Here is a 21,605-nt window from a genome sequence, read left to right on the forward strand (position 1 = left end):
CTCCAGACCCATAAAACCTAGGAATTAACTCTTAGTCATAAGAGATTCTAAGGTTCGTAACGGTGCATTGAATGTTTATGTAGTCCTAATACTCAATATTCTGTGGGTCCTGGAATTCGAGTGACAATGACAAAAACCCTGGCACTGAAGTGCACACATTTTTTTGAAAATGTCTGACTGCGAATAAGCTAACATAAATACACAAAAAAAACAAACATGGCATGCCTTGAGGTGTCACCTTAATAATGGTGGAGGCGTTTATGTGGTAGTTCCATTGGAAGGAGAGGGTTTGGTTTTATATGGTGAGGCTCATTTTGATACACACCTTGGCAGTCTTAAATGTATTGTCAGAGTGAGTTCGGAGTGTCTGACAGACTTTCTGTCTGAAGATGTTGCAGCTCCCACTTTTGGTGGGACTTTGACTACGGAAGGGACATTGAGTGGGTCAATGTTTAGCAACGGTGCCTCCGTTGCTGAGAGGACCGACCGAAGAATCCACAAATGTGTTGGGGTATGCTCTGATCCTAATCGCCAAACCCACTATGGGGCATGTGCCGAGGGAGGACCCAGTTAAACACTGTAAGGCAGGGGTGGGCACTCTTGGTCCTGGAGAGCTACCCTCCTGCACGTTTTCCAAGTCTCTCTGTTACAATACACCTGATTCAAATAATCAGATAATCACCAAGCTCTGCGGAAGCCTTACATTGAACCTGCTCATTTGAATAAGGTGTGTCGCAACAAGGATACTTGGAAAACATGCAGGAGGGTAGCTCTCCGGGACCAGGAGTGCCCACCCCTGCTGTAAGGCCTTTCTGACATGTGGGACCTACACGTTAGGGGGATGCAGGGTCGATCCTCAAAAACTCCCCCATTGGAGGAATTTGGCTGGGCCATGGAGAATGAATTCCAGAGAGCTTTGAGTACATTATGGACTCACATCGAACAGCTCTGGGGGGGGGGGGGGGTGCACCACATACCGTGTAGAGTGGGTTTTGAGTCTCTTGACCTCGTCTCAGAATAATGTCAGTCGGTGGGGAGAAAACCCCCTTTCCCACCGACATCGCTTTCAATGAAGAAACTGGGTCTTGGGACTCTTCTGGCACGGGTTGAGATTTCGGAGTGTTTTTTTTCTTAGGCTGGTCGACAGAAGTGTCTGAATGTGAAGAAATGACCAAAACCGAGTCTAACCCTCCTCTGTGCAGCTATCTTGGATGCCACGTGCAGTGACTCTGCATCCTTAAAATAAAGCCCAGTACATCCTGAACAGTGAAAATATGTTGATTCATTGAATTCAATTCATTTAACAGTAATACAGGGAAAAATATTATGTACATATATTAAGAAAATTGATAAAAACATTCTTCTTTTCCTTCGGACTTTTCCTTCAGGGGTCACCAGAGCGAATCAGTGTCTTCCATCTAACCCGGTTTTGTGCATCCTCTTCTCTCACACCAGCTACCTTCTTTGACAATGTCCCTAAACCTCCTCTTTGGTCTTCCTCTCTGTCTCCTGCCTGGCAGTTCAGGACTCAGCATCCTTCTCCCGATATAGTCACTCTCTCTCCTCTGGACATGTCCAAACATTCTCAGTCTGGCCTCTCTGACTTTCTCTCTGAAGCCTCTAATATGAGTTGTCCCTCCTCTGAACATGTCCAAACCATGTCAGTCTGGCTTCTCTGACTTCCCCAAAGCCTCTAATACGCGTCATCTCCCTAATGTACTCATTCCTGATCCTATCCAACCTGGTCACTCCCAAAGAACACCTCAACATCTTTATCTCTGCTACCTCCAGCTCTGCTTCCTGTCTTTGGTCTCACATTTTTCTCCATCTGTTCCAGCTTGCCTGGACACGCTTCTTTTCCACACTCTCCATTGCTCTGGACAGTTGACCCCAAGAAATTATTCACCTTCTTTATCTATTCTCCCTGTAGCATCTCTTGCATACGTAAAATTCAGATTTACAAAATTGAGGTACAGATGTTTGCATCAACATTTAAAAAAGAAAAATGAAGCGGTTTAGAATCCAGATTAGAATGAGCAAGTCTTTGACAGGATGGGATAAATGAGATAAATTATAAGAACAGACATTGAGGTTAGCAAAGCCGGAGTCAAGACTACGTGCGAGATTGGAAATAGAGATAAGGCTCGGCAGAATGACAAAGAATACGAATAACAATGGGGCCAAAGCCCTTTCCATCCTCCAAGCAAACGTACCCCGATCATTTTTTTTCTCTCATTCAAATTCCTCTCCTTTGTCATTGCAATCTCGGCTTTACCCATTGTCAGCCACGCAAACCAACAGTCACACAGTGGCTGACATTAAACGCATGACGATCTCGAACAGTAACTGGGGCCATCCCATTTTGGCAACCTCACACAACCCCCGTTAATCCCCATCAATGGATATACACGCATTCAAGCACAAGCAATGTTTGCCGGAAAAGATAGGCTGAGGTTTCTCCCAAACTGGATTTGTCAATGTGACCTCGTGGCAGCAGAATAGCAAACAGCTTGTCACAGCATCCTGCTGTCTCGTCAGCAACACATGCTAGTTCGGTGCTCGCTCCTCCCTTGTCAACATGGCAAGTCAATATTGTTCAATTTAATTTGAGCCATCGCCTTGTCGGCCAAGAGGATGAATTCCGTAGCCTCGGCTATCGCATTTTTCTTTTTCAGCATTTTCTAGCATGAAAAAGAGTTCTGTTGACCTCGTATTTGTTCGGACCCGGTCAGTATTATCTCACATCTGAACAAAAGTCCAGGGTCAAACAGTCACCAGTGTATTTGCAGTACCGAAGCATTCTTTCCAGTTAATATATTGCATTTGTGAACTGAAAATTAACGATTTGGTGGTTAAAGCTCATTTTTGACCAATTCCTGACTTCTCAAACGAGCCCAGTGAGGCACCTCATATTTGGATGGAAAAGAGTGAACATATTTTTTTTCTCCCATGATCAAAATTTCCACAAACAACACAAAACAGAAATGTGCTTATATTTTGTCCTTGTACAACAAGACTCCAAATTTTATTGGTGAATTTTCCCCAAAATTTTGTTTGGACTCCAAACCAACCTCAAAGGTCACTAGAAGGTCCACCGTTATAACATTAGTACGACTAATAATAATACATTTCATTTATAAACGCCTTTCAAAACTCTCAAGGACACTTTACAGTTATCCAAATAGGGATGAAGCTCAGTTCACATCATTTCACATCCCTTGTCCGCAATTATCGGTCAAGACGATGGCGACTGGTGGCAATTTTAATTTGGCCGTGTCAGTGTAGTGTGCACGGGCTACATGTGCACTGTCAACCCAGCTTGGGGTGAGACAGAAAGAGAGAGAGCCCTTATGTCTGTTTGCATCCTCTGGATTGCGTTTCTCTCGAATGATATGCCTTGTCTTATCAGGCCATATCGACAGTGCTCAGGTCAAAGGCCGCCGTCAGTGATACTAATGCTGATTCTGAAACACTGCAGCTAAAAATGTGAAATGACTGATGTCATTTGACATCCAATCCCGTGTGCGCACACACACACACACACACACACACACACACACACACACACACACACACACACACACACACACACACATATATATATATATATATATATATATATATATATATATATATACACATACACACACATACATATATATATACACACACACACACACACACACACACACACACACACATATATATATATATATATATATATATATATATATATATATATATATATATATATATATATATATATATATATATATATATACACACACACATATATATATATATATATATATACACATACACACACACATATATATATATACACATGTGCATACACATACATAGACAACAAATATGCACATTTATGCGTTTGAACGTTGACAATTCAACACAGACTGACTACAAAACAGCGTTTATTAGGGTGACATGGTGACACTGCGGGGATCAAAGCGAACACTCACATTACCAGCGACCTCACACACATATTGGCGAGAGGTGTACACACTTGTACAATTGACACGTTGAGTCTAACCACAAATGCACTTTGCTGACCTGAATGCTAATAGGAGAGCTGCGATGGCTCACAGATCAGAGATGAAGAAGAGTACAAGCTTCTCGTTTTTCACTGATATTTGATTCCGTCTCTGAAGGCAAAATGGGGATTAGTTGTGAAATTGCCCTTTCGGGTTTGTCAGATTGTCCTCCACCACCCAATAAATTGAATGTCACTCACATCAAATGTCAGAATTGCATTCCGACATGAAGTATCTTAATGAGTGACATCTGTTGGAGCGATTTTGTAAGTGAGTAAACATTGAGTGTTTACATTCAAAGCGCTGCGGCGGTCGCAAACGTCGCCGTGTGTACGTATCCTTATAGTTTGAGGTTTCATAATGAAGGTATGGCATTGGACTCTTTGGAATCTGGATATATTGCTAAATGTGCAACCACTCTGTCGGGGTATTTCATGGAGAGGCGGGGGAGAGGGTATGTGCTGGTTTTCTGCTGGACAGGGAACTCAAGCTGCCTGCACTGAATCATCTACGAACTACGGCCAAAGACAGACGAGAGCAGACCACCTCACTGACGACCCAGTGGAGGTTACCACAAACGGTCCGTAAGATTTTATCAACACTATGTCTTCAATCAAATCATGATTTTTTATTTATTTTTTTTTTTTTGGGGGGGGGCATTAAAACATCATCTTATCTTTTAGAATATTCATACAAAAATAAAAATTACCTTAGAGAAGAAGAACTCCGGCACAATCCTCTTCTTGATCCTGTTGAAAGGAAACCACAGTCAGTTAGATTCAAGCAATAACAATAATAATAAAAATAATAACAACAATAATAATAAGAAGAATAATAGAGGGCGACCCGGTAGTGGAGTGGTTAGCACACTGGCTTCACAGTGCAGAGGCCGTCTCCGGGTCCTCCGGTTTCCTCCCACACTCCAAAAACATGCATGGCAGGCAGATTGACCACTCTAAATTGTCCCTTGGTGTGAGTGTGACTGTTGTACGTCTTTGTGTGCCCTGCGATTGGCTGGCACCCACTTCAGGGTGTCCCCTGCCTCGTGCCCGAAGACAGCTGAGATAGGCTCCAGCACCCCCCGCGACCCTAATGACGAATAAGCGGTACGGAAAATGGATGGATGGATATTAATACATTTAATTTCTAAGCGCCTTTCAAAACTCTCAAGGACACTTTACAGTCACAGGATAAGTTCCTTCTGTGGCTGAGCAGCGCAGCCATTCGCGCCAGCTTTCACTCTACCTGAAAGAAGAGGAAACGAAAGAAAGAAGTAGAAAAACAAAATACAGGAGCTGCTGGAAAGGCCGCCATTCTCACAGCGCCATCTTGAGGTAAAAAAAAAAAATAAAAATGAATAAATAAATAACAACACAAATACACGGAGAGTCATTCATTCTTTGGCACTTGCTGAACCCTCGTTGTGACTTGAAGCAGATTTGGAAATCATTAATAAAAAACACGGAAATTTAGCGTTGCAACGTTGCGACATTCCTAAAATTTTGGATATTTGCCATTTTCCTCACCAAGGTTTCATCTCATTTTATGAAATTAAATTGTTCAGAAATACACCAAAGTTGCTATAATGTTAAATGTTGATATCGGAAATTCATAAAAGCCCTCCGTTTTTGTTTTTAGGGATGGGTTAAAAAAGCATTTATTTTGCTTAAAATAATATTGATCCATTTTAAAACCAGATTACTTCCAGTCCAAGATAATCCACCTCCGCGTCAATGTTTAATTATGACCAAAGTACAGTATTTATTTGCGTACAACGTGCAGGACTAATTTTCAATTAAAAATCGGGATACAATTTTGTTTCATTTTTTCTCGGCTCAGACTAACTAAGCATTGTGAAATAAAGCGTAGCTAAAGAAATGCTAACCAACAATGCAAAAAAAAAAAAGGAAATGCGTGTGATCCGGGTCTTTCCGAGAATCCAAACTGAAGGGCAAGAATAGCCATGGAAATGCTGCCCCCTCCTGCAAGGGATAAAGCATTAAATATGCAGGTAACATCCGATTTACGACCAGCTCGACTTACAACCACACATATTTACGACCACGACCTTATTTAAAAGATTTTAATTCTATGGCTGGCACCGCAACGCGCTAGCAGGCCAGCAATGTGTACGACAATTTTAGTCAGCCAGCCAGCATCTCACACTTGCACAATAATCGACCGTATGATGGCACCAGAGGGGGGAGTTTGCGAGTCATTTAGCCTCAGAGTCTCTCTGCAACATTTTGAATAGATTTCAACTTACGACCAATTTGATTTACGACTGTTTGGTCAGAACGGAACTCCGTCGTAAGTCGGATGTTACCTGTATATGAGAATTTTTTTCCCAGGCCTAGTTCATAAGGCGCACCCAAACTTTGAGTTATTTTTTTTAGGTAGACAATTTTGTCCGTTACACTCGAATAAATACAGTATTTTTCATCATTCTGTTAACCATGATCAGTTCCCGAAACTTAACGCCAACAGATGCCAAAAACAAAATACAGTAAAGTCTCGTTATATCGATATTCAAGGGAGTCCGAAAAAATATCGATATAACCGGGACTATCGATATATCCGACCCTGTTTGCATGTAATTTTCTCCGTGCGTGCATAGAAATAGTATCGATATAACCGGGACTATCGATATATCCGATATCGATATAACGAGACTTTACTGTATAAGCGCAAATCATTTGTGAATCCTCCATTTTCCATATGTTTTGATTGATCTCTTTTTTGCCTTCTTTCCATCTGGCATCCATTCTTTCTACCTGCCCATCAGTCTGCAGTCGGGGATAGGTGAACATATGACTGCACTGTCTGCTACCAGACGCAATAAACCGTGCACACAAACACACACACACACACATACACACACGCACGCACTCACGTGCACACAAGCCTCAGCGAGCATGCAACACACATCAAGGCAAATGATCCGTGCTGTAAAACGGCTGTTGCTGCGGCCACGTCACAAACTTTGATGTAGCAGTCTGGTGCTGAATATCAAATGGGAAACAACTCCATCACAGCAGAATGATGTTTCTGTATTCACATACAGTTTGTTTACTTCATTCAGACTTTTTTTTACATCATTCTATGTCATTTCTTTACACTTATTCAATTCTCCACCAACAGGACATAAAGACGCCATAGCATCAAAGAGCACAAAAATAAATAAACATAAAAAAAAAAATATTGCACCAGCGCAAAACAAACAAATCAGCAGAAAGTAAATCCCTCGTGCCTTGTATAGAAGCTGACAGCATTAATTGGCTGGGTCTAAAATTATTCAGAAAATGTCTTATTATGCAAGAAAACGGTGAGCTCTGAATACAAAAAAAAAATCTAAAGAAGAAAGCGGAATATTTGGAAGCAAAGTAAAGAGGGGATTAAAGTAGATCGAGGCTAATTACACTCCCGACACACATCGACACAGCATGCCAAAATCCGTACTAATCGTTATTGTTTCATAATAGTCATAACAGTGCACCATTGCAAGCGTGCGTGGGAGATCGGTTGAAGGACAGACTTATTTTTGAAACAAAGCAATGAATTTTTAATGAGGTTGCCATTGAAAAAAAGCACAGGTGCAATAAGACTTCAAATGTGGGCACAAACTTCAACAAATAATAATAATACATTTCATTTATAAGCGCCTTTCAAAACACTCAGGGTCACTTTACAGTCACAGGAGAAGTTTTTCTGTGGGTGAGCAGCGGCAGCCACACGCGCCAGCGTTCACTCAACCCAGAATAACTCAGAAAAAAAAATTGCTAGCTAGCGAAAAGCTAGGTAGCTAAATAGCTAATAAATAGCTAGATAGCCAGCCAGATAGACGGCCAGATATCTAGCTAGATAGCCAGCCAGAAGCTAGCCAGCTAGCTAGCTAGATAGCCAACCATCTAGATAGCAAATAGATAGCTCGCTAAGTAGCCAGTCATATATGTTAAGTTTCAGAAACCATAAATCGGGAGATTTTCGTGCTCGCAAAGGAGCTCCGCATCAGTGAATCAAGGTTGATTTAATCCTCTGTCTTCACCCATTTTTTTTTACCAAAATAAAAAGCTCCAGTCTGATCAATTTAAGTCTGCTGAGTTTTTTTGACATCATATTTCTCCTGCTGTGGAGAACAAACGCTTGCATGGCACCGATGATGTTGTCGTACAGAGAAAGTGTTTTGTAAATTCTCCACTTGTGAGTTCATAAATGCTAATCCAATCCAATCTAATCCAAAACGAAACATAAACTAACAGAAACACAGTCTCGGAAAAAAAACCCGCGGGAGCACAAATCACCTTTTGCGATCCGAAATTGAGTTTTGGAAAAAAATAACTGGGCCATGTTTCACAATCTGAGTAAAATGTGGCTCTGTTGAGGGGATTGTGGTGTTTTGTCGAGACCAAAGCTTCATTAGAAAGCAGACCTAGAAAACACAGTTCACTGTGGTGGGAGATGGAGCGTGGGGGGGGGGGTAGGTTGGAAATGGGCCATTCCTGGCTCAAAGCCAGCATTCGCCATCGTTTGATCACAGTTCCATTAATGCGACATCAGACAACGTAGAGAGGTGCTAATTCAAATGAGAGCCTGTTCCTGTATCAATGTTATTATAGACGCCATGAAAAACAGGCGCTCATAATAATTAATTAATTTAATTCTTAACGAAAACCATAAATGGTGGAAAAAAATTGTTTACTTTCAACCAATGCTGTTTACAATCATAATGAATGGGCGAGTAGGCGATCACAAGGACATTCGGAGTGGGAGTGAGGAGGGGGGGATCAAGGAGATGCACTGATACAACAAAGCAATGCGACAGAGGAGCCACTCAAGTACAGGACACTGAACAAAAACCAATCAAAATTCAAACAACGGTCTCCCATTCCCTTTTCCTCTGCTCCCCATCCTGCTGTGTTTAGGACGATTTTATTACGAGCAAAAAATAAATAGAGACACTCTCGGGAAATGGAAAAGTACCCAAATAGGAGGTGCCAAGTTCCAAAAATATTGCTCATGAATATGTTGATGTCAAAGGGTGGCCCAATTGTCAAATTTAAACAGCAGCTCTGCTTTTATTGAATTGAACCTGGTCAACCTGCAAAGATCAAAAAAAGGTTCCATGGAGGCAAAAGTTGGGACTGAGCCAGAAACACTGAAATTAAAATGGAGTATTGGACACCTCAGAGAAGGTGAAATTTGAGTGCTAGCGGCGACAGCTGAGACTGACAGTTACAAAATTGATATGAAAATAACAGGACGCAATGGAAAAATGCCAAGGCGCAAAGGCACCTGAGGCCTGTTCAGGGTTTAGGATGGTTTTGCTCAGCCTGATAAGATAGCTGCCACCTTATCTGTGACCGTCAGACTATTCGCACACGTGCAGTGCACACTCAGTCGGAGATATAAATAAACATGAAGCAAACACGGAGCATCCTTTGGCCACGAAATGCGCTAAGAAGATTGGCAGACAGGTGTTTTGGACCACCGAGTCAGATATCGCTTTTGCGCTCGGTGGTCTTGTTTACGGATTGCAAAAAAATAGACCATCGCAAAATTGACTGCTCACACAGGCAAAATGCAGAAGCTATTCATTCAATCCATCTTTTTTTGGGGGGAGGGATACTGTATATGCAGACAGATTGATTTACTGGGTTGAATGTCATTTCTGAAATTTGAGAATTCAGTTTTCTAATTTACTTGAGATGATGTTCCAAATTTTTAAAGGAAGATCGCACATGATGGGCAATTTGGATGGATGGATAGATGGATGGATATTGTGACGGACAGACCAACAAACGGACCGAGGGACTTACCGACGGACTGACCGCCCGGACCGGACGGACCTGACAGAATGACCGGACCAACAGACCGACAGACATTCCCTCTTGCCCAGAAGATGAGCATCTTAACATTTCTAATACCAAACCAATTGCCATCATAATCCACCTTCATTACTTTGGCCACGAGACTGGGGTCCGGGACATAGATTGGATTTTTATTCCCTTGTTTCTTGACGTGAAGGAAATGAGAGGCAATCTAACGACTCAATGGCCATCTAAAACCATAAACGATAATTATCAGTCTTGGCTGCCGGTCTCGCATTTATCTGAAAGGGGAAGCATAAAAATAAAGTATGGGTAATGTATGCCAAGTATATGGGCGAATATATGATTGGGTGCACGCCCGTGTTTGTTTTTTTTGCAGTATCATACGCTTCACAAAGCGCCAAGGGCATGAAACTGTCCCCAAGGCTTCGCTGTCCTTCACTAATATAGGTCGTCAGCACAATCACCAGCAAATTACGCCACCACAACATGAAGCTACAGCAGGGACAAAGTCAACAAAGTCACACCGTGACCCCTGGAGTGAGAAGAAGTTACAAAAAATGTGAGACTCGGACCTGGACATCTGACCATGTTTAAAAAATAAATAAAACAAATTTGCTGACATCATCTCCATTGATTGGTTCTTTCTTTCACATCTTTACGAGTTGAGGAAATAATTGGATTGGATTGGATTGGATTTGCCTTTATTAGTCTCACAGTGGAGAAATTTACATTTCACAGCAGCAAAGTGATGTAAGGAATGAAAGTAGAAAAACAAAATACATGAGCTGCTGGAAAGGCAGCCACTCTCGGGGCGCCGTCTTGAAGTCAAAAGAACAAAAAAAAAAAAATTGCAGTGTCAAGTGAAGCCAAACAATTAATGTAATGGTGATAAGCGATTTTTGGTTCTGGTTATTGAAAATGATACATGTCGTCATCACTCCCCGTTTCCAGTTTCAGTTTAATGTCTCTAATTGGCCCCCGCTATCAATATATTCATCTTGCCATCTCTATTCACTTTTCCATCTCCCACTCATTTACCTCATAGGAGTCGAAATGTAATCAAGGACAGATGGTTAGTGTACCGTCCTGTCCATAAAGATGTTTTACCGATGACCCTCCCCCCACCCTCATCCCTCCTTCAGCATGGCTTGTGCAAACAGACGAAAACCTCTAGTGTCAGAGCCACGGTTCAGTGGTTTCTCATTATATGTATGTTCCTGTTAGAGCTTGCTAAGAAGATTTCATGGAGACCTTAGAGTGATAAGACAGAAGGGATCGCATCACTGAACCAAAGAATGTTTCACGATATCAGGACGGACGGGATCGGACCATATCAACATACACTCGGATAAAAGGTGTTGACAAAAATAGCGATTTAGGCAAACTACGAAATACAAATACTGGCGCTGGTGCATTGAAATGGGATAAAACGAAATGAAAAAAAAGCAGCTATTCTTATTCAGAGCATAGCGGCTAGTGATACTCCATACTACATGTGAGTACAAAATAATAGTTCGCGAAAACTCTGACATTGCCAGCACCTTCCAGCAGGCCTTGGGTTGCTAAATTGAACTCCGGTTGGAGAATGCATCATTTTTATTTACACTTATTTGATGCTACAGGGCCTGCAAAATTTATTGTGAAGGCGTCCAGGTCGGTTTCTGACCCTGGTAACAAACGATGGCTGAAATAATAAAAATAATAATGATAATAATAATAAATTTCATCTGTAAGCGCCTTTCAAAACTCTCAAGGTCACTTTACAGTCATATGATCAGTTTTTCTGTGGGTGAGCAGTGGGTGATATGAATAATGTCGATCAGAAAGTGTACAATGGTTCCTTCCTGGTCTTTTTACATTACGTTTTTCACTTGTGCTATGTAGCTGGCGATCTAGCTGGCTACCTAGCTAGCTATCTATTTGCTATCTATTAGCTAACTAGCTGGCTATCAAGCTAGCTATATATTTGCTATCTGTAAACTATTTATAAGCTAGCTAGCTATCTATTACTTATCTATTGGCTATCTAGCTAACTTTCTACCTATGCTTTTTCCCCTGCTTCCAGATGTGTTTATTCGTATTTAAGCATTAGACCCATCACAATCTAATCTAATATACATTATAAAGTATTGATCATCATTTATAATAATAATATTAATACATTTCATTTATAAGCGCCTTTCAAAACTCTCAAGGTCACTTTACAGTCACAGGATAAGTTCTTCTGTGGGTGAGCAGCGGCAGCCACATGCGCCAGTGTTCACTCAACCTGGAAGTAACTCAAATAGATGGAAAGCTAATAGATACCTAAAAATAATAACAATAATAATAGTAATAATTGCGCCTTTCAAAACTCTCAAGGACATAGCTAATAGATAGCTATATAATGAGCTAATAGATCAAAAATAGATAGCAAATAGATAGCTAGCTAGGTAGCGAGCTAGATTGCTTGCTAATAATAATAATAATAATAATACATTGTATTTATAAGCGCCTTTCAAAACTCTCAAGGACATAGCTAATAGATAGCTAGATAGCTATATGGCTGATAACTATCTAGCTAGATAGAGAATATATCAAAAATAGATAGTGAATAGATAGCTAGCTAGGTATCTAGGTAGATAGATTGCTAACAATCATAATACATTGTATTTACAAGCGCATTTCTAAAGTCTCAATCATATCGCTAATAGCTAGCTAGATAGCCAATAGATCGAAAATAGATAGCAAATAAATAGCTAGCCATGTAGCTAGCTAGATAGTTAGCAAGATAGATCAATAGATGGATAGCTAGATAAATAAAAAGATGTGAAGAGAGGAAAAAAGAAATAAGAATAAAGTCAAGAGAAAAAGACAGAAAAAAATAAAGGGGATTAAAGATGGGTGATAAAAATCAAATACAGTCTGCAATCCACTGGCCATGATTTAATTTTTTTGGCAAACAAGACTCAATAATTGAGTTGTCATCACCTCATGGTAGTAGCGCTCTGCTTCAAAAAAAAATAAATAATAATAACAATAATGGAGCTGATTTGATTAGCTCTGATTGCTGCCAGCCCGTACACCCACTCCTAATGTAAATAATTAAATGTTCTTGTTTTTAGTGTCTCGTGAGATAAGGCGACGGGCAAAGGGGTTGAGCATGATGACATTGAAAAAAAGCACACTCCATTATGTCCTTGAAAATGCATTTCAAGCTACATATTTCAGGAGGAACCCGTTGGACATTTCGCTATGTGCCTTAATTCCAATGGTCATAATGCAATTACGAACCGGGTTTGCATTGAGTACAATTGTCATTTTACACTAAATTACAAAAAAAGAGCATTAAATATCATTTAACTCATTGACCGCCAGACAATGTGCAACAATGTATCCACTCCAGTGCCAGGGTTTTTGTCATTTTCACTCAAATTGCAGGACCCGCTGAATATTGAGTTTTAGGACTACATAAACATTCAATGAAGTGTAAGAGATCTTAGCACACAAGTGTCAAAGTCAAGGGTTGGGGGCCAAATCGGGCGCACCACATCATTTTTTTCGGCCCGCGAAAGCAAATCAAACTTTTAAACCAATACGTAAGCGTTATTATGCCAGTTATATTTCTGGCGGGAATGCCGAACCCCGAGAGAATGCTGTATTTTTATCATGAAACATGTTTTTTTGTGGTATTAAAAATAACTGGAAGTCATGTTAAGGCCTGAGGGTGCCGTGGGAAATGTGAGTTAATGGTTTATTAATATATATTCATAATTCTATCTGACTGGGGTTATCTAAGCTGTACATCAGGGGTGTCAAAGTCTTTTTTTTTTTGGGGCCGCGGGCCACATTGTAGTTATGGTTTCCTCTCTAGGGCCGTTATGAATTTGGAGAAGCTATTAGAATGTTTCATCCCCTCCACATATTACATAAAGAGCACACAACAAATTAATGAATAACTAGTTTTCAAATCTGAAGTCAAGAACAATGACTGTTATTGTGGTTTACAATTTTGAGTAGGATTTTAGCAGACATCATGGAATTTCAAAAGTTTGATTTGCTTTCGCGGGCCGGAAAAATGATGTGGGCCAGATTTGGCCCCCGGGCCTTGACGGTGAGACCTGTGCTGTATATTATGCTTAATAATCACCGACATGTGCCGGTTTGCATTGTAGATTTCCCTCCAGGGTATGTTTACTACTTTTCACACATATTCACATGTTGTTTCACAATGTGCTGATTCAAAGTGATTTGACTCGTACTTAAAATAATTTACCAATGATTTAAACAGCGAGGAGGCAGAGAAACGGAAAGGCTAGCAAATATGGCCGCACGCCACCCAAATATTGAGAACATATGTCAATTAAAGTAGCCACCATAAGTTTTACTCACAGCCAATTATAAATGAAATGAAGCCGCTCCTGAACTCTGACTCAGCGGTGTTTCTTTTACTTTGGTGTTAATGCTTCTGATGAACTGAAAAAAATTGGGATTATTTTAATTAACAACCCCGTAGTCAGTCATGATGGGGTGCAAACCAAGGCCAAACTTCCCCCGGGAGAATTTAATTTTACTGACAGTCAGGTAATAAAAAAAAAAGTAACCACCACATTTTAACTCATTCACTGCCATTCCCGAATTTATTCAGGAATTGAAAAGCATGAAGTGGAGCGCCATTCCGGAATGTGTTCTGGTTTTGGTTTTTCTTGCGGGGGTGCCGATAAAGCGGTGGTCAGACCTTCGCGAATGTTTTTCCATCCCACGAGGAGGCAGCATTTGCTTTTTGTCCATGTCAGCGCTTTGTTACAGCTTCAGCTGTTGTTAAAGCGCTATATAAACCAATACGTATGTATTTTATTTTGTACAGCCATCCCCATTTCAAGCTGAGATAACTCCAGACCCATATAACTTAGCTATCTGGATATATATACACTATCTATCCAGCTGGCTGGCAAGCTAATGGCTGACTGGTAAGTGACTTTGATAGTTTTGAAAGGCGCTTACAAATGAAATGTATTACTATTATTAACTCTTTTTTTTCTGATGTAAGAAGAGAGTCTGAGGTTTCTTACGCTGAATTTAATTTTTATGTAGCCTTAAAGGACAACGGACACCTCCAGATAAGTTGTGTCTATAATTTGTAGAATCACCTCAATTGACTTCTACTGAGCGTATTTTACAAAGATTCCACGGCATATAGCTATATTTTACGTTGTAAGACTCACGCTGAATATTGTTTTTGAGTTGATGACGATGCCTGACGTGATGTCACATCTGGAACGCCCCTGACTGAGAAAGTGACACACAATGCATTTTGGGTACTTTGTGTGTCTGAAAATTTCGTGTTGATCCGTGTTGATGGCGAAATTAGAAGGAAAACATAAATAACGCGCTGGTGAATCGGAGTTTGTTGCACCAAGACTACTATTTGATACTAGTTGACACAAATTCCCAGCAGACAAATCAACCCATTTCCAACGGAGCTTGGGCGCCATCTTGTGCATTTTCTGGGACGCTACACTGTAGTCCCGAATTGATACGGGAGGACTTCTTTAACCGATTGCAAACATGTATGCTTTATGGGTGAGTACCAAGAAAGCATCTTCTCCGAATCTGAAGCAATTGTTTTGGTTCTAGAGTAAGGCAAGACGTCCTGGCGTGACGTCACGAACAAGGGGGCGGGACCTTCTAAAACTCAGCATCTCCAAGGTCATTTTGAAGTAGTTTGGGGACACTTTAACTCATTTTTATTGGTGTTTTGCATTTGGCAAAAAATATCAGCCTGTGCGTTATGGGTATTTTAGATGCTATAAAACGTTTTTCTGATGTCAGTTAGGAAACAAAAAAATTGTGTCGGTTGTCCTTCAAATGTCAATATTCTGTGGGTCCTGCCATTTGAGTGAAAATGACAAAAACCCTGGCAAACCTTGTCTGGCAGTGAATGAGTTAATATAGCACAGAACAGCTAACCCCAAAACAAAATTTGTTAACAGAAAGACCAGCACCTAAAAAAAAGGTTCAGCCCCATTCGAAACGCCACACGGAAAATCTCTGATGAACAAGTCACATTGTTGTTTTTTTCCCTAACCTGAGTCAAATCCAGCTCGACAGAAGACATATGTCCCCGTCGCCTTAAAAATGAGGTTTCCTGATTGTTGTAGCCCTACTAAACTAGTTTACAGACACTTTAATGTCATATGGTCGGCATGAAAGAAGGAAATGTGAGGCCATATAATGTTTAAGTCTCCAATTAAAACAAATTGCCTGTAGTAATAGAGAAATATGCTTTCGTGTAATTGGTCCCATATGTACTTTTCTTTGACGTGTGTCATACGTTTGAGATACCAGTAGTTACCATATAGATTCCGGAATGAAAATGCCAACGTGATGGCCTCATACCACCATAAATAAAAGAAAGAACCCAGGCAAGGACATACATCCACCAAGTGGATCCATAAATCTGTCGTTGAGCATAATGTTTTATTTTTTTGGTGGGGTGATTCTTGACTGACTTTAGTAACTTTCTGAAGGACTATAATTATTATTGCCTAAAAATAAATAAATAATAATAATAATACATTTCATTCATAAGCAAATAAATACTGTACACAAATAGATAAATAAATAAATGCATATAAATAAATAGGGCGGCCCGGTAGTCGAGTGGTTAGCACACCGGCTTCACAGTGCAGAGGTCGCCGGTTCGCGTCCCGGTCCGGCCTCCCTGTGTGGAGTTTGCATGTTCTCCCCGGACCCGCGTGGGTTTTCTCCGCGTCCTCCGGTTTCCTCCCACACTCCAAAAACATGCATGGCAGGCAGATTGACCACTCCAAATTGTCCCTAGGTGTGAATGTGAGTGTGACTGTTGTATGTCTTTGTGTGCCCTGCGATTGTCTGGCAACCAATTCAGGGTGTCCCCCGCCTCGTGCCCGAAGACAGCTGAGATAGGCTCCAGCAACCCCCGTGACCCTAATGAGGAATAAGCGGTACGGAAAATGAGATGAGATATAAATAAATAACTTGATAAATAAATAAACAAATAAATAACATTATGAATAAATAACAGCTGTCATCGAATCCATCCTGTGTTCTTCCATCACCGTTTTGTTCGGGACTGCCACAAAAATGGACAATTCGACTTCAACGGACAGTTAGGACGGCGGAAAAAAATCATTGGCACCACCCTACTCACTCTCGAGCACTTGCACACCTCAAGAATCCAAACAAGGGCGCGGAAAATCCTACTGGACCCTCTGCACTCTGCCCACCACCTTTTCCAGCTACTCCCCTCAGGCAGGCGCCACCGATCCATGCGCATCAAATGCAGCAGACATTTAAACAGCTTCTTCCCCCCCAAGCCAGTAACTCTTTAAACAGTAACCAAAATAGAACTGTATAGTGCCTCTATGAATTTTTTTGACTAGTGCAGCGTGTTGTACCGGAAACAAATTCCTTGTGTGTTAGGCATACTCGGCAATATAGATGATTCTGATAAATGAATACATAACATGAATACATAAACAAATAAATACAAAAAATAGAATTAAAAAAATAATAAATAATGGAAACAACTATATAACAACATAAATAAACAAATAAATATAAAACATACATAAACAAATAAATGAACAAATGAACAAAAATACACAAATAAGCCTCTGAAAGCTACCAGAAAGGTTACCATTACACAAACTGCACACTTGCATGCACCCCCCCCCCCCCCCCCCCCCCACAAAAGAAAACCGGGAAAGTCCTTCAACAACATTTTTTCAAACTTTTTCACTGACTTGCTTCCTCGCATCTCTTTCCCACCCTTGCACACACAAGCCATTCAATATTTGCCAAGCTCCATGAGAAGCAATATGCGGGATCCATCAAACACCCATGACCGGTAATTTATGAGGAACATGTGAAGGAATCGAGGAATTTGTCACGGGATGGGAAAGCGGAGTTTGACTGACCGTTCAACATGCCCCATCACAATAAAATTCAATCGTCTGATCACATCCTAGCATACCAACACTCAATCGCATGTACAAATATTACGCTAATAAAAATAATGTCACTGTAACTGTCAGTTTTGTCCATGAAACATAATACGGGTGTCATAACTGACACACAATGACATTTATTTGACTAGCAAATAAAGCGAATTGGGGGTGGGATCGGGAGGGTGAACCTATTGGGTGCGCACCGCTGCAGAGAGTCAGCAAGCAATCAGAGGACAGATGGAGCTGTAAATGTTACATCTGGAGAGAGAAAGGGCAGAAGGCAGGCTTGACTTGACTGCCGCCTCTGGGCGCTGAGCTGAGTGGACGGCTCGATTGGATTTTAAATGTGGCTTCTACAAATACATAACCAAGACTCGGGTGGAAGAAAAAAAGCTTCCACTTTCTCCCACGCTTAAGATAAGTCGCTTAAGGTCAACTGACATCCTGCTTGTGTAGCGTACTGGCGACAAAGTCTGGGGTTTACCCCCTTGTTTCCCCCAAAATCAGCAATTGAGGAGAAGCCGTTGAAGAAAATAAAACTGAATTCATAACGTGTTTTAAAATGTGCGTCAATTGAGCTGCAGCTCGTCAACGGTGCCTCACATTGAACTGAGTCCGCTGGGACGGGCTAAATATATATTGGATTGGCCTTTATTAGTCTCGCAGTGGAGAAATTTACATTTCACAGCAGCAAAGTTATGAAAGGAATGAAAGTAGAAAAACAAAATACATGAGCTGCTGGAAAGGCAGCCACTCTCGCGGCGCCCTCTTGAAGTCAAAAGAACAAAAAAAAAACTAAATAACAAATAACATGACAACACAAAGACACAGAGAGTCATTCATTCTGAAGCACTTTCTGTACCGTCTTTGTTACACAAAACAGTTCCACATAAAAGAGGAGAGGATCAAAGCGTCTCTTCACCAGTGGATCAGGGACATAATGGTGGAATGTGCACGTCGACTACAAGCTAAATGTTGAAAGCAAACACGCAGCTGTAGCATCCATTGACGAAGAGATTGTCTCACATCTCCTGTCCCACATAAATCCGCTTCAATTCCAAGCCGCAACAGTGGGATCCTCAAGCCATGTATCCATCCAACCGCAGACTGTCCAACAGCACCGACCTTTCCGCTGAACAAAGCGGGGCTGTGAAGATGCTGCCCATTACAGGTGGAAATAAGCACAATGGCCCCAGAGCTGTCCAGCGATGACAGTCAAATGGCTCCGACATTCCTCCCATTCAAAAACAGGGCTGGCCTATTCATGCTGCCGAAAAGGAGCAACCGCTCAGCACAGTCTCCTCCACGATGAATGTTGTGGTCAAAAATGCTGAAAAACAATCCGTATCCATTCCGCACGACGCACAACAACACAAAGTGACAAAAGAAAACACAACACAATACAAAAACAACAACAAAAAGCAAGGCTCATGAGAGCACTTGCTGACGGCTGCCTACACTGGCGCCATCTTGGACTCCTTTTTTTATGATTATGACGCTATGATCAGAATCAGAATCATCTTTATTGCCAAGTATGTAGAACACACAAGGAATTTGTTTCCGGTAGAACACGCTGCACTAGTATCGTCGTCAAAAAAAAAACTGCTAAGTGGCACTATACAGTTCCATTTTGGCTACTGTTGAAAGAGTTCAAAGAGTTCAAAGAGTTAATGGCTTGGGGGAAGAAGCTGTTTAAATGTCTGCTGGATTTGGTGCGCATGGATCGGTAGTGCCTGCCTGAGGGGAGTAGCTGGAAAAGGTGGTGGGCAGGGTGCGGAGGGTCCAGTAGGATTTTCCACGCCCTAGTTTGGATTCTTGCAGTGTGCAAGTCCTCGAGAGTGGGTAGAGTGATTGGATTGGATTTGCCTTTATTAGTCTCGCAGTGGAGAAATTTACATTTCACAGCAGCAAAGTTATGAAAGAAATGAAAGTAGAAAAGCAAAACACAGGAGCTGCTGGAAAGGCAGCCACTCTCGCGGCGCCGTCTTGAAGTCAAAAGAACACAAAAAAAACTAAATAACAAATAACATGACAACACAAAGACACAGAGAGACATTCATTCTTCAGGACTTGTTGTACCCTCTTTGTGATGACATGAAGCAGTTCTAGATGAAAGAGGAGCGGATCAAAGCGTCTCTTCACCAGTGGATCCGGGACATCATGTTGGAATGTGCACGTCGACTACACGCTAAATGTTGAAAGCAAACACGCAGCTGTGGCATCCATTGACAAAAAGAGATTGTCTCACATCTCCTGTCCCCCATAAATCAGCTTCAATTCCATCCCGCGACAGTTCCATATACGGATCGGCGCTCTGCGCTGACGCTCCTTCCTTCTTATCGCGGGCTCCTCAAGCCATGTATCCATCCAGCCGCAGATTGTCCAACAGCACCGACCTTCCACTGAACAAAGTGGATAACTGAGAGGAAAAATTATTGGTGCTCAATGTAACTACGACCCTCCCCCTCACCTCCTCAATGTATAGATGACATTTTTCTATTTTTTGTAAAAAAAAATGTTTAGAAAATATTAGGGACTTTCACATGCACTGTACAAACACACACCCATAGTCAGCGCAGATTCGCGATGTGTATGTGGAACTGTCGCGGCTTGGAAGTGAAGTGGATTTACAGTATGAAGAAGAGTAGATGTGAGACAGTAATTCAATGGATGCTACAGCTTTGCGTTTACTTTCAACATTGAACTCGTAGCAGACGTGCACATTCCACCAAGATGACCCTGATCCACTGGGGAAAAAGACGTTTTAATCCTCTTTTTCATCTAGAACTGCTTCATGTCACAAAGAAGGTGCAGCAAGTGCTGAAGATTGAATGACTGTCTTTTTTGTTGTCACATTAATTAGTTATTTGTTTTTGCTTTGACTTCAAGATGGCACCGCGAGAATTGCTGCCTTTACCTTATTGTTTTTCTACTTCTTCCTTTACCTTTCATAATTTATAAATTTAATAAATAAATACATTAAAAAAATAAATACATTGATAAATAAAGAAATTGACAAATAAATACATTGAATAATAAATGAATGAACAATAAACAATAAAAAAACAATAAAATAATAAAGGTAAAATTATCCACTCTGGTTCTAATAAAGGCTTATCCAAACCAATCCACATTAGGCAAAGCATCAGCAGACCATTGCCTCTTGACAAGTTAAATTTGCAGAAAATGAAAACGCAAGCCTTGAGATTTGTCGAGTGCTGACTGAGGCTTACTGAAGGTGACAACTCGAGCATCGGTCCCGAAGTGTCGCCATTAACGATGACTCTCAGCAGACGCAAATAAAGAGGAATTCAATACCACCGCTGTCCTGCCAAAAGACGACAATTGGGTCAATAAACTGTCCATATGTGCTCATCAATGCTAAATTAGCCAAAACATTCTCTTCTTCGGTGTCCCTTTCAATTCTTGAAAAATCTATGATGGAATGAACCGTATGTTGATATGATAACCGTATGTGGTAGGAAGGCCACGTTTATGTTTTAGATGCCATGAGCCACATTGTACCGTATTTTCCGGTGTATAAAACGCATCCAAAAGCCATGATTTTCTTCAAAAGATGACCCTGCAACTTGTACTCAAGTGTGCCTTATATGTGAAGTAATTTTGAGCTACAACAAGTCTCGCAGCGACTGTTAGCAGCCACCGAATCCACCCCCCTTGAGAAGAAGTATTGCGCAACCCCAGCCCCTGCTATAGCGCCTTATAAGGTGGTGTGCCTTAAATTTGGAAAA

At 41.1% G+C, this 21,605-nt stretch overlaps 1 protein-coding gene across 2 annotated transcripts in view; it reads right to left on the minus strand.

Annotated features, from left to right (window-relative positions):
• Window positions 1-21,605, minus strand: part of cntfr (ciliary neurotrophic factor receptor) — a 272,300-nt gene that overhangs the window by 242,040 nt on the left and 8,655 nt on the right. For both annotated transcript variants that reach the window (XM_089021215.1, XM_089021216.1), the window contains exon 2: window positions 4,762-4,801. The gene's annotated coding sequence lies outside the window, so the exon portion shown is untranslated. The remainder of the gene's footprint in view (window positions 1-4,761; window positions 4,802-21,605) is intronic.

Source organism: Hippocampus bargibanti, linkage group LG18 (genome assembly GCF_051943395.1).
Source record: "Hippocampus bargibanti isolate YZ-2025 linkage group LG18, ASM5194339v1, whole genome shotgun sequence".
NCBI classification, from domain to species: Eukaryota; Metazoa; Chordata; class Actinopteri; order Syngnathiformes; family Syngnathidae; genus Hippocampus; species Hippocampus bargibanti.